Below are 11,459 nucleotides of genomic sequence, written 5' to 3'. Positions count from 1 at the left end.
AGCATCTATTCTTCTGTGCTCGGCCTTGATAAAGAACATAAGATGTGACAGGGGTGGATGGAAAGAGCATAGCATTTGGATATTTAGTTAATATAGCAGAGTTTGCCCAGTCACAGATGCATGATACTGAGTGGAGTAAATAAATCTTCCAAGAAGTATATTACAAAAAAAGTAAAAAGTAATCTAGTGTTGCCAGGTCTGTGTTGGAAAATACGTGGACACTTTGGGGGTGGATCTAGGAGAGGGTGAGGTTTAGAGAGGGGAGGGGCCTCAATATGGTACAGTGCCATAGAGTCCACCCTTCAAAGTAGCTATTTTCTCTAGGGGAGCTGATCTCTGCCAGCTGTTAAAGTGGGAGATCTTCAGGTCCCACCTGAAGGCTGACAACCCTATTCAAGTAGATCCACTTCACATTCAGGTTGCATTCGGGGAGGGATGGTGGCTCAGTGGTAGAGCATCTGCTTGGCAAGCAGAAGGTCCCAGGTTCAATCCCTGGCATCTCCACAAAAGGGTCCAGGCAAATAGGTGTGAAAAACCTTAGCTTGGGACCCTGCAGAGCCGCTGCCAGTCTGAGAAGACAATACTGACTTTGATGGACCGAGGGTCTGATTCAGTATAAAGCAGCTTCATATGTTCATATTCAAAAGAAGAAAAAGAAGTCTAATCTAAAGAGTACTTTCCCTATCACAAATGTCCAGCTTGTCCAGCATCGTGTGTGGGGAGTATGAGGACATTGTATTTATAGGACAGACCTGTAGAGACGTGTATCAAGATGGGTAGCCATGTTAGCCTGTCTGCAACAGTAGAAAAAAGCAAGAGTCCAGGAGCACTTTAAAGACTAACAAAACAGGGGAGGAGCTTTTGTGAGTCACACTTCACTACTTCAGATACAGAGATATGTGTCTCCATGGAAGGCCATGTGAAGAGAGAGAGTGAGAGAGAGAGGAGGAGGAGAAGAAGTAGTCATCAGAGGGCAGCTCCCAGGTTGACAAAGAAAGGCATCCCATTTAAGGAGATAACACCTATGCACACTTAGAGTAATATAGCAACCCTTCCCCCCTCCCCATGTCCTGGCATGTTGAGTTGCTCACTCCAGCACATATACCTCTTTCTCTCTGCTTAGAGATACCTGGCAATAATTCCCCTCTTTAATTTATTCTTTCAGTTGCACTGTTGCATCAAATATCTCTGGAATCGATCTTAGGTTGTTTAAATGCACATAGCCTCTTTCTAAGCATTCTGCTTTTTCTCATTGACCTTTAGTAAAACTATCTTTTGTTTTGTTTACTGGATCTCTACAAAAGGTCTCTTGGTTTGAAGTTAGGAGATATGGCAATTAATTTTCTGGCTGAAAAAAATAAATAAATCAAAGAACTCACTTCACTAAGTCAAGTTCTCCTAAACTTAGGAAACCCCTTGTTCTAAGAGAGCCAGTTTGGTGTAGTGGTTAAATGTGCGGACTCTTATCTGGGAGAACCAGGTTTGATTCCCCACTCCTCCACTTGCACCTGCTGGAATGGCCTTGGGTCAGCCATAGCTCTGGCAGAGGTTGTCCTTGAAAGGGCAGCTGCTGTGAGAGCCCTCTCCAGCCCCACCCACCTCACAGGGTGTCTGTTGTGGGGGAGGGAGATAAAGCAGATTGTGAGCCGCTCTGAGATTCTGACATACGGAGTGGAGGGCGAGATATAAATCCAATATCTTCTTCTTCGTCTTCTAAGTATGGAATCTTCTGTTGAAGGAAGATTTCTTCCACTAGAAAAAAGAGACCAGCTGATGACTCCACACTTAGAAGGCAGGACCCATTGGATCTAACCCAGTGCATATCTACTCAAACAATTAAAGATGACCTGAATAAATGCTATGATAAAAATGAATGTTTTACCTAGGCACTATTTATTTAGTCACCCCAAGTGGAAAGAACGGTAATCACTAATGAACAGATATATACAGAATCATAAAGGATCAATGTTTAAAAACACTACATGACACAGAACTGTTTCTTGGTGAGGCTTGGCATAATGTGCTTCGCCATGATCTTATCATACAATGTCATTAAGAAATATACTATACAGCTGTGATCAGGGGTGGAATTCTAGCAGGAGCTCCTTTGCATATTAGGCCACATACCCCTGATGTAGCCAATCCTCCAAGAGCTTACAAAACAGAGCCTTGGAAGCTCTAGGAGGATTGGCTACATTGGGGGGTGGGGGGTGGCCTACTATGCAAAGGAGCTCCTGCTAGAATTCCACCCCTGGCTGTGATGGTGGAATGTGCCATCAAGGCGCATCCGACTTATGGCAACCCTGTAGGGTTTTCAAGGCAAGAGACGTTCAGAGGTGGGTTGCCATTGCCTGCCTCTGCGTAGAGACCCTGAACTTCCTTGGTGTTCTTCCATCCAAATACTAACCAGGGCCCACCCTGCTTAGCTATACAACTAGATGCCCTGGCTGCAGATTATGGTTGGCAATCCTCAGGTGGGGGCAGGGGATCCCCTGGTTTGGAGGCCCTTCCTGCATTTCAAGGTCATCTGAAAGCAGGGGGAGGGGAGGGAAATGTCTGCTGGGCAGTCATTATTCCCCATGGAGACTGATTCCCCTAGGGCAGGGGTGGGAACAGTGGCTCTCCAGAAGTTTTTTGCTACAACTCCCATCAGTAAGTAAGTAAGTAAAATTTTATTTGTATCCCACCCTCCCCCGCCAAGCAGGCTCAGGGCGGCTAACAGCATCCGAGAATAAACAATACAGTAATAAAAACATTAAATTAACATTAAAACCAATCAATACTTAGTTAAAACATTACTAAATCTGACAGTAACATTGTTGTTTGACACTATACCTGTCAGTTGGTATAATGATAACAGATCCCTGGACCGGACCATTCTGGCGTTTTCCTTTATTGTACACTTATTGTTCAGCCGTTCATAAACGCCAGTTTGAAGAGGGAGGTCTTGCAGGCCCTGCGGAACTGATCAAGGTTCTACAGGGCCCGCACCTCCTCTGGGAGCTGATTCCAAAGGTATGGAGCCGTGGTAGAAAAGGCCCGTGCGTGGGTAGTCTGAAGTTTAACTTCTTTTGGCCCAGGGATGGTCAATCTGTTTTTCCCTACTGACCTCAGTGCTCTCTGGGGCTCGTACAGGGAGAGACGGTCCCTCAGGTAGGTCGGTCCTCGGCCATCAGCCCCAGCCATTGGCCATGCTGGCTGGGGCTGATGGGAGTTGTAGGCAAAAAACATCTGGAGAGCCACTGTTCCCCACTCCTGCCCTTGGGTATAATGGAGAATTGATATGTAGATATCTGGAGCTCTGGGTGGGCTGTTTTTTGAGAGAGAGGCACTGAATTTGCAGCATCGCATCCAGTACCTCTCCTCAAAACTTCCGCCAGATTTCAAAAAGATTGGACCAGGGGGTCCAATTCTTTGAGCCCCAAAAGAAGGTGCCCCTATCCTTCATTATTTCCAATGGAGGGAAGGCATTTAAAAGGAGTGCGTTCCCTTTAAATGTGATGGCCAGAACTCCCTTTGGAGTTCAATTATGTTTGTCACAACCTTGTTCCTGGCTCCATCCCGATCTCCTGGCTCCACCCCCAAAGTACCCAGATATTTCTTGAATTGGACCTGGAAACTCTAATGCTAAGTAAAGACCTGGTGACCTCAGCCTTTCACATGGTTTATTTTTTGTTAATGCAATGCAAATGTGGAATATTGGAAGTCTGTCTTCTTTACAACACATTATTCACAACTATACCACAGAACAAATTATTCATTATAGGTCTTTATTCCAGCCAAACCCATGGATGAAAGTAGATGCAATTAAACTTATACTAAAGCTGTGATTAGCTGTACCACCTATAACTCCTTAATTATGGGGACTGATTATAGTAATCAACAAAGTGTAATCATTTGAAACGGGTTATAATTAAATACCTAGTGTCAGTGGGTGAACTGATGCTACTAGGCTCGCCTTCAGATTTAACTTAAATTACTTGAAGATGCTCATAGTTGAAAAAGAAAGGTTCATGGTTCTCCACGACTCACTTTCTCCTCCGATCTGCATAAGGATCCTGGAGCACCCTCTCACTTGGTTTGGAGCTCTTCAAGACAATGGCAGCACAGTATGGCTTCAACTTGGGCATTTTCGCACTCACGTTCAGCCGGCGCGACCCTCCTCTTCACCGCGCAGGATCTGCGCGGATTTCGCACTAAATGCCGCGGAGCAGCCGGAAGAGCCGGAAACTCCCGTCGCAAAAGCCGCGCAAACGGAAACTGCTTTTTGGCGGTTTACGTTTGAGCGGCTTTTGCGCCGGGAGTTTCCGCGCAGATCCTGCGTGGTGAAGAGGGGGGTCGCGCCGGCTGAACGTGAGTGCGAAAACGCCCCTTGTGCTTTTCTTCTGAAGCTATTAGATTGCAAGTTGGAGTAATTTGACCGAAGCTTAAGAATTCTCAAATTTTGTCATAATGAATCTCTCAGTTTCAAGGAATAAAATGAATTGAGCATCCACAAGTGTAAACATGATAAAGTAATTATGAAGATGTCCAAAATACAGGCTGAAGCAAATGTTGGACGGAAGGCTCTGGATTCTGCCCTGTTGGCAGAACGGTTCAGTTCCTGGCATCTCCAGTTAGAAGGATCAGGATGTAACTGAGGTGAAAGACCTCCTCCTGAGACCTGGGAAAGCTTCTATCAGTCAAAAGAGTCATTACTGGCCTTGATAGATCAATGGTCTAACTCATTGGTATGGACATGTGATGACAGGCAGGTTTAAGACACCCACATGATAAAGACCCAATCTGCAATTACCAAAGAAAGGCCTGTAATGATTGCCCTCACTGGCAAACTGTCCACAACATATTTTAAACTGCATGAGATACACAGGAAAAGGACATGTTCATACCAATGTTCCCTCTAAGCTTCAGAGTCTTGTGAGCAAAAACTCTATTTTGTGAGCTACTGGTATTAAAGTTGTGCGCTATTGGCATTAAAGTTGTGAGTTACTGCATAAATTATTGTGCTCTGGGGCCAATTTAATTGAGCTAAGACCAAAATGTGTGAGCTGGAGGCTAAAAATCTGTGAGCTAGCTACACCAACTCAGCTTAGAGGGAACACTGGCCATACATCCCTCCATCCATTGGGAAAATATCAGGAAGAGATGTTGCATTTTCAATGGGGCTTACACAGGTGATCTTTGCCATGGATGGTGCTCTCTCTTTTTTTTTTTGGAAACTTAATTTTATTTTAACCAACATCATAGTCAAAATACAAGCACAATATAGAAAAATAATTTAACTTTCTTTGCCTTTTTTTAAAACAGGGATCACAATTTCCTCCACTTTAGCAAGCGGCTTTCTGTTCCCCTTATAACATCTCCATTGCTCCAGGGCTGTTTGAATCAATAACTTAAATCTTATAATCCAGTTGAACCATGATAAGAACATAAGAAGAGCCCGCTGGATAAGACCAATGGTCCATCCAGTTCAGGATATTGTTCTGGAGGTCACAACCAATTCTTCTGGAGGTCCAAACCAACAGGGCATACAAGCCAAAGCCTTTCTTTGATGCTGCTGCTTTCTGGCACTGATATTCAGAAGTTTGCAGCCTCTGAGAGTCAGTTTGGTGTAGTGGTTAAGTGTACGGACTCTTATCTGAGAGAACTGAGTGTTGATTCCCCACTCCTTCACATGTACCTGCTGATGTGATCTTGAGTCAGTCACAAATTCTCACAGAGCTGTTCCTCTCAAGAGCAGTTTCTGTGAGTGCTCTCTCAGCTCCACCTACCTCACAGGGTATCTGTTGTGGGGAGGGGAAGGGAAAGGAGATTGTTAGACTGTTCTGAGACTCCAAGTGAAGGGCATGGTATAAATCCAATCTCTTCTTCTTCTTGTATATGGAAGTTCTCTTTACTTACCATGCCAGCAACTAATCACTGATAGACCTTGTCTTCACGAATCTATCTAATTACTATTTCCACTGTCAGTGAACTCAGCTATTTAATTATTGTTGTGTAAAGAGCTATTTCTTTTTGTCTACCCTGAACCTGTTTGCCAGCAACTTTACTGGGCTTTCCTGTTGTGACTTTCCTGTTCCTCCTGATGAAGCCCATGTATCGGGGTCTTTTCTTTTCTTTTCTTTCTTTCTTTCTTTCTTTCTTTCTTTCTTTCTTTCTTTCTTTCTTTCTTTCTTTCTTTCTTTCTTTCTTTCTTTCTTTCTTTCTTTCTTTCTTTCTTTCTTTCTTTCTTTCTTCCTTCCTTCCTTCCTTCCTTCCTTCCTTCCTTCCTTCCTTCCTTCCTTCCTTCCTTCCTTCCTTCCTTCCTTCCTTCCCTTTCCTCCCTTCTTTTCCCTTCCCTTTTCCTTTTTTTTGGCTATCATGTTGCAATTCCATAGGGTTTTCAGGCAAGAGACTAACAGAGGTGGTTTGCCTTTTCCAGCTTTTGTAAGAAGAAAAAAGCCCAGCAGGAACTCATTTGCATATTAGGCCACACCCCCTGATGCCAAGCCAGCTGGAACTGCGTTCCTGTGGGTTCTTGCTAAAAAAAAAAGCCCTGTCTCCATCCAAATATTAACCAGGGGGGCCTACCCTGCTCTTGAGATCTGATTAGATAGGGCTAGCATGAGCTTTCTACCTTACCTTTCCTTATTAAGTCTCCTCTGTAATAACAATTCCTGTGTAAGACTTAAGTATCTCCACTCCCCTAGCCACCCAATTCTATTAGATGAGTAGATATTTTCAGAGTCCTGATAAATCCTCTCTAAACAGGACTGAAATAATTTAAATAAACTTTTCCAAAACAAACACCTTTGATACCACAGTCTTTGCTCTTTTTTGGGTGGATAGAAGAAAAAGGCAAAATAAATACAATCTGATTTTGCAATCTCCAAACAGGTTAAAGGGTTAGTGTTAAATGAAAAAAACAGCCCATTGTATAGTGTTTATAAAACTATAAATGCTTCTTTGTGCTGAAGCATTTTCATAATTTTTTTGGTACTGGTTGCAGTTATTGTTTCTCTTAACCTCTTTTCATGATCAGGAATGTCAGCAATGTAATTCTCCTCTAGTGTGATCCAAACGCAATTGCTAGTTGTGTGTGGGAAAGAAGAACCGCCCCCCCCCCCTTCCCGTGACTACACTTGTTAAAAACAGAAGTTCAGTTGTGGCAACTTTTCTTGAGCACTCTCCATTCTCTTCAGAGAACACCAGTCCTTCTGAGTGTACTCAAAACATGTCTTTCTCCCACAGAAAAGTAATCAAGACTGACCTGGGACATACAACACTGTGTTTTCTGGATGCCGGTCTGTTTTCAGATGGTGCCATTTAAGGGGTGGTGGTAGGGAAGATTTTTAGAAAGGGGCGGTTGTGAGGTCCAAATCCCCATTGCTGGATGTGTTTAAGTATAAACTGCACGTACACCACCCCCCAACCCTGAGCAGTTTAGTGGTATTTTGTTGTGATTTTTAATGTCACAATTTCTTCAGCAATATAAAATTATCGAATCATCTGTCATGAATTTTTTGCAAGCAAAGGTGACACGCATGCTGAGCAGGGCTTTTTTTGTAGCAGAAACTCCTTTGCATATTAGGCCACACACCCCTGATGTAGTTAATCCTCCAAGAGCTTACAGGGCTCTTAGTATAGGGCCTACTGGAGCTCTTGGAAGATTGGCTACATCAGGGGTGCGTGGCCTAATATGCAAAGGAGTTCCTGCTACCAAAAAAGCCCTGATGTGGCGTAAATAGGCCCTTTTTATCATTGACATGAGCATGTAATTGTGGTGGCCCAAGATGTAGCTGGTGGTTGTAGAAAGTGATGTCAAGTCGCAGTTGACTTATGGCAACCCTGTAAGATCTTCCAGGCAAGAGACGTTCAGAGGTGGTTTGCCATTGCCTGCCTCTGTATAGCAACCCAGGGCTTCCTGGCTGGTCTCCCATCCAAGTACTAACCAGGGCTGACCCTGCTTAGCTTCCAAGATCTGACAAGATCGGACTAGTCTGTGCTCAGGGCTGGCCCTAGACTGTCTGGCAACCCAGCAAGGCTAACTTCTGGTGTCCTCCCCCCAATACTGATAAACTCACCAAGTCACATGGTGGATACCCAGTTTGGTGCTCCAGAAGGTGAGCGTGCTAGGCAAACACCTAGTTTGCCTACTGGCATGACCGGCCCTGCCTGAGCTATCCAGGTCATAGCAAAATACAGCTACTGGTATAAAAAATGGAGGTGGCATTTGTCCTCCCTAAATTTGAAACCAACGGGCGTTTTTATTATTTGGCTACTTACTAAAAACTGCAAGCGGTCTCCTGGTGAGCAATCTAATCCCAGCAAAAACTCTGTGTTTCAATCCAGTTCATTAGAAGGTCTAAGTGCCTTTCTGGATGGCATTCAGTTTTAGGACAGGGATGCTGGATTGTGTCGAGAGATGTACACCAACTGTGCATGTTGTGCTTTCCTCTGTAGCATAGCTAGATAAAACAGGGTATGGGCCAGTAGCAGATGTGATCAGGAGAATGTTCCCATTGACTCTGCAATAGGGTTGCCAAGTCCAATCCCAGAAATATCTGGGGACTTTGGGGCTGGAGCCAGGAGACTTTGGGGGTGGAGCCAGGAGACACTGGGGTGGAGCTAGGGGGAGGGGGAAACAGCGCCGGGGAGCGTGGCGAGCTGCGCAGCTGCCGCCTCTTCTCTGCTCGCCGTGGCTGCTCCTCCGAGATGGGCTCAGGCTGAGCCCATCTCGGAGGAGCAGCTGCAGTGGGGTGGGGTGGGGGGCGGCAGCGGCGCGGCGGCCTCACCCACTCCGCCTCCGCCCTCCCCTTCTCTGGTTTTGCCTCGCTGGTTTTGCCTGCGCTGCTGCCGCCTCTTGGCTGCTCCTCCGAGATGGGCTCAGCCTGGGCCCATCTCAGAGGAGCAGCTGCGGTGGGCGGGGAGGGGGCAGCAGCGGCGCGGCGGCCTCGCCTGCTCTGGGATGGGGCGGCTCGCCATGCTCCTTGGCGCCGTTTCCCCCCTCCCCCGCTTCCATTTTTTGGAGAGCAGGGAAGAGGCTGGAAATCCTGGGGTCCCCCGCCAGGGCGGGAGGGTTGGGAAGCCTACTCTGCAAGGATGCTCACTCTGGGTTTGGAAATACCTGAAGAATTTGGGGGGTGGAGCTTGAAGAAGGCAGGATTTGGAGAGGAGAGGGGCCTTCAAAGCAGCCATTTTCTCCAGGGGAATTGATTTCTGCCACCTAGAGATCAGTTGTAATTCTGGGAGATCTCCAGGCCCTAGCTGAGGATTGGTAACCCTACTCCAAACTCAGCTTGTGTCTTATGTATTTTGTAAAGAGGACATTGGTGACATCTTTAGTGAAAAATCAAAGTAGTATGTTTGCTGGTCAGGCATAGCCAGAAGTTAAAGGTAGCATCCTGTGACTGTGCGTATGAATCTGAAGGATGGGTCTGGATCGCAGCAATCTGGGGCATTTTGGGAGGTACTCTCTCTGCTGTCAAGGATAAAAGGTCAGGCTTCTAACAAACCCAGAGATTTAATACTGCCAGCCAATCACAGTGGATGCTGCTGCACATCTAGGCTTGCCAGGCCTCCCCTTAGAGCTGGAGGTCTCCTGCTGGCAAACCCTGTTGCTCACCACTGCTCCCGGTTCTATGGTAAAAACCATAGAGTTTCCAGTAATTCCCAGAGTGAGGTACCTCACTACCTGGAAGTGAGGTAGTGATGTTGGTGACATTGTATGTATTCCCATGTTCCTTCCACCCCAGTCTTCCCTCCAGTTGTCATAGGGTTGCCAATCCCCAGGTGGGGGCAGGGGAGACCCCGGTTTGGAGGCCCTCCCCCCGCTTCAGGGTCGTCAGAAAGTGGTGGGGAGGGCAGGGAAATGTCTGCTGGGAACTCTGTTATTCCCTATGGAGATTTATTCCCATAGAAAATAATGGAGAATTGATCCTTGGGTATCTGGGGCTCTGTGGGGGCTGTTTTTTGAGGTAGAGGCACCAAATTTTCAGTACAGCATCTAGTGCCTCTCCCCAAAATATCCCCCAAGTTTCAAAATGATTGGACCAGGGGGTCCAATTCTATGAGCCCAAAAGAAGGTGCCCCTATCCTTCATTATTTCTTATGGAAGGAAGGCATTGAAAAAGAGTGCCGTCCCTTTAAATGTGATGGCCAGAACTCCCTTTGGAGTTCAATTATGCTTGTCACAGCCTTGATCTTGGCTCCACCCCTAATGTCTCCTGGCTCCACCCCAAAGTCTCCTGGCTCCACCCCTAAAGTCTCCTGGCTCCACCCCCAAAGTCCCCAGATATTTCTTAAATTGGACTTGGCAACCCTAAGTTGTCACTTGGCCTAAAAAGCCTATGTACATCTCTGTTTCCTTCTTTGCCCTGAGAGGTGAGCCATTCCAGTCATTCGCTAGGTCCTGGCTCCTCATTTGCACCCAGGAGTCCCTCATGCGATCCTTAGTTTTATACAGAACAGACTTTTCAGTCATGCCCATGTACATTACATGAAATTGCCACTCAAGTACGTAATCTGGTATCTGAGGGAGAATTAAGATAAACCTAATCTCGCACAGATTTGTTCTCCCTACCCCCTCATCCTGTTGTTTCTTGTATCATACCTTAGATAATGTTAATAATTCCCTTGGTTCTTATTTTGTTTGACCCTCACACCTCTCTTGGGAGCGACGCTGTCGAGAGAATCTCCCAGGCTCTCAAAAGGCAGAAGAATGTTTAACAGCTCTTGAAATAATAGCTGTCTCAAGTAAAGAATGTTCAGGAGGGGAAGAGAGCAAAGAACAAGATTTGTGTTTGCAATCATTGAGTTGTTTATTCTACGCTCTTACTCTGAAGTGGCAAACCTGGGTGGAAAAGCCAGCAGACCTGATTTATGTCAAAAGTGAGAGAAAGTTGTTCACTGGCTTCTGAAGCCTCTTGCTACTCTCCCTTTAGTATGAGGCACAGTAGAGGAGAGAACAAAGTTTGAATCCAGTGGCACCTTTAAGACCAACAAAGTTTTATTCAAGGTATAAGCTTTCCTGTGCAGGCACACTTCTTCAGATACATTGAAATGGAAGTTGCCAGTCTGTACATATTAGGCAGTGGGTGAGCACCAAATTAGCATCCCGCATATTAAAGTTGTTTGACAGGTGCAAGGACCAAACTGGAATAAGAAGCTTAGTTTATAGGGTCATCATTTGTCTGGGTTTAATTGCGGTGGGAAAACATCGTAAAGGAAATAAATATATCAACTTCAGAGGTTGATGGGCAGACATGTACCCTTCTTAATCATGAAATGCCGATAATGGATGAGAGAATGAGATTGCCAAGATGACTGGTGGAGAACAAGCTGGTCGTGAAGAAAGGGAATAAATTACCTTCTCTTCACCCCCCCCCCCCCGTGGTTATTATGTCTTTAGAAGGAAAAAAAGAAATTGGATTTACACCCCTGGGAGTTTCAGAGCATTTTATGATCTCCTTTCCTTTCCC

The 11,459-nt window shown here is 45.7% G+C and overlaps 1 non-coding gene across 1 annotated transcript; it reads left to right on the top strand.

Moving 5' to 3' along the window:
• The first annotated feature begins 429 nt into the window (after positions 1-429).
• Positions 430-504, top strand: TRNAA-GGC (transfer RNA alanine (anticodon GGC)). The gene has a single exon. It is a non-coding gene; the product is annotated as a tRNA-Ala (tRNA).
• Positions 505-11,459: the final 10,955 nt, after the last annotated feature.

The sequence above is a fragment of the Heteronotia binoei genome, chromosome 7, assembly GCF_032191835.1.
Source record: "Heteronotia binoei isolate CCM8104 ecotype False Entrance Well chromosome 7, APGP_CSIRO_Hbin_v1, whole genome shotgun sequence".
Lineage (NCBI taxonomy): Eukaryota > Metazoa > Chordata > Lepidosauria > Squamata > Gekkonidae > Heteronotia > Heteronotia binoei.
The sequence above is the reverse complement of the archived record's forward strand: the minus strand, read 5'-3'. Positions and strand labels throughout refer to the sequence as shown.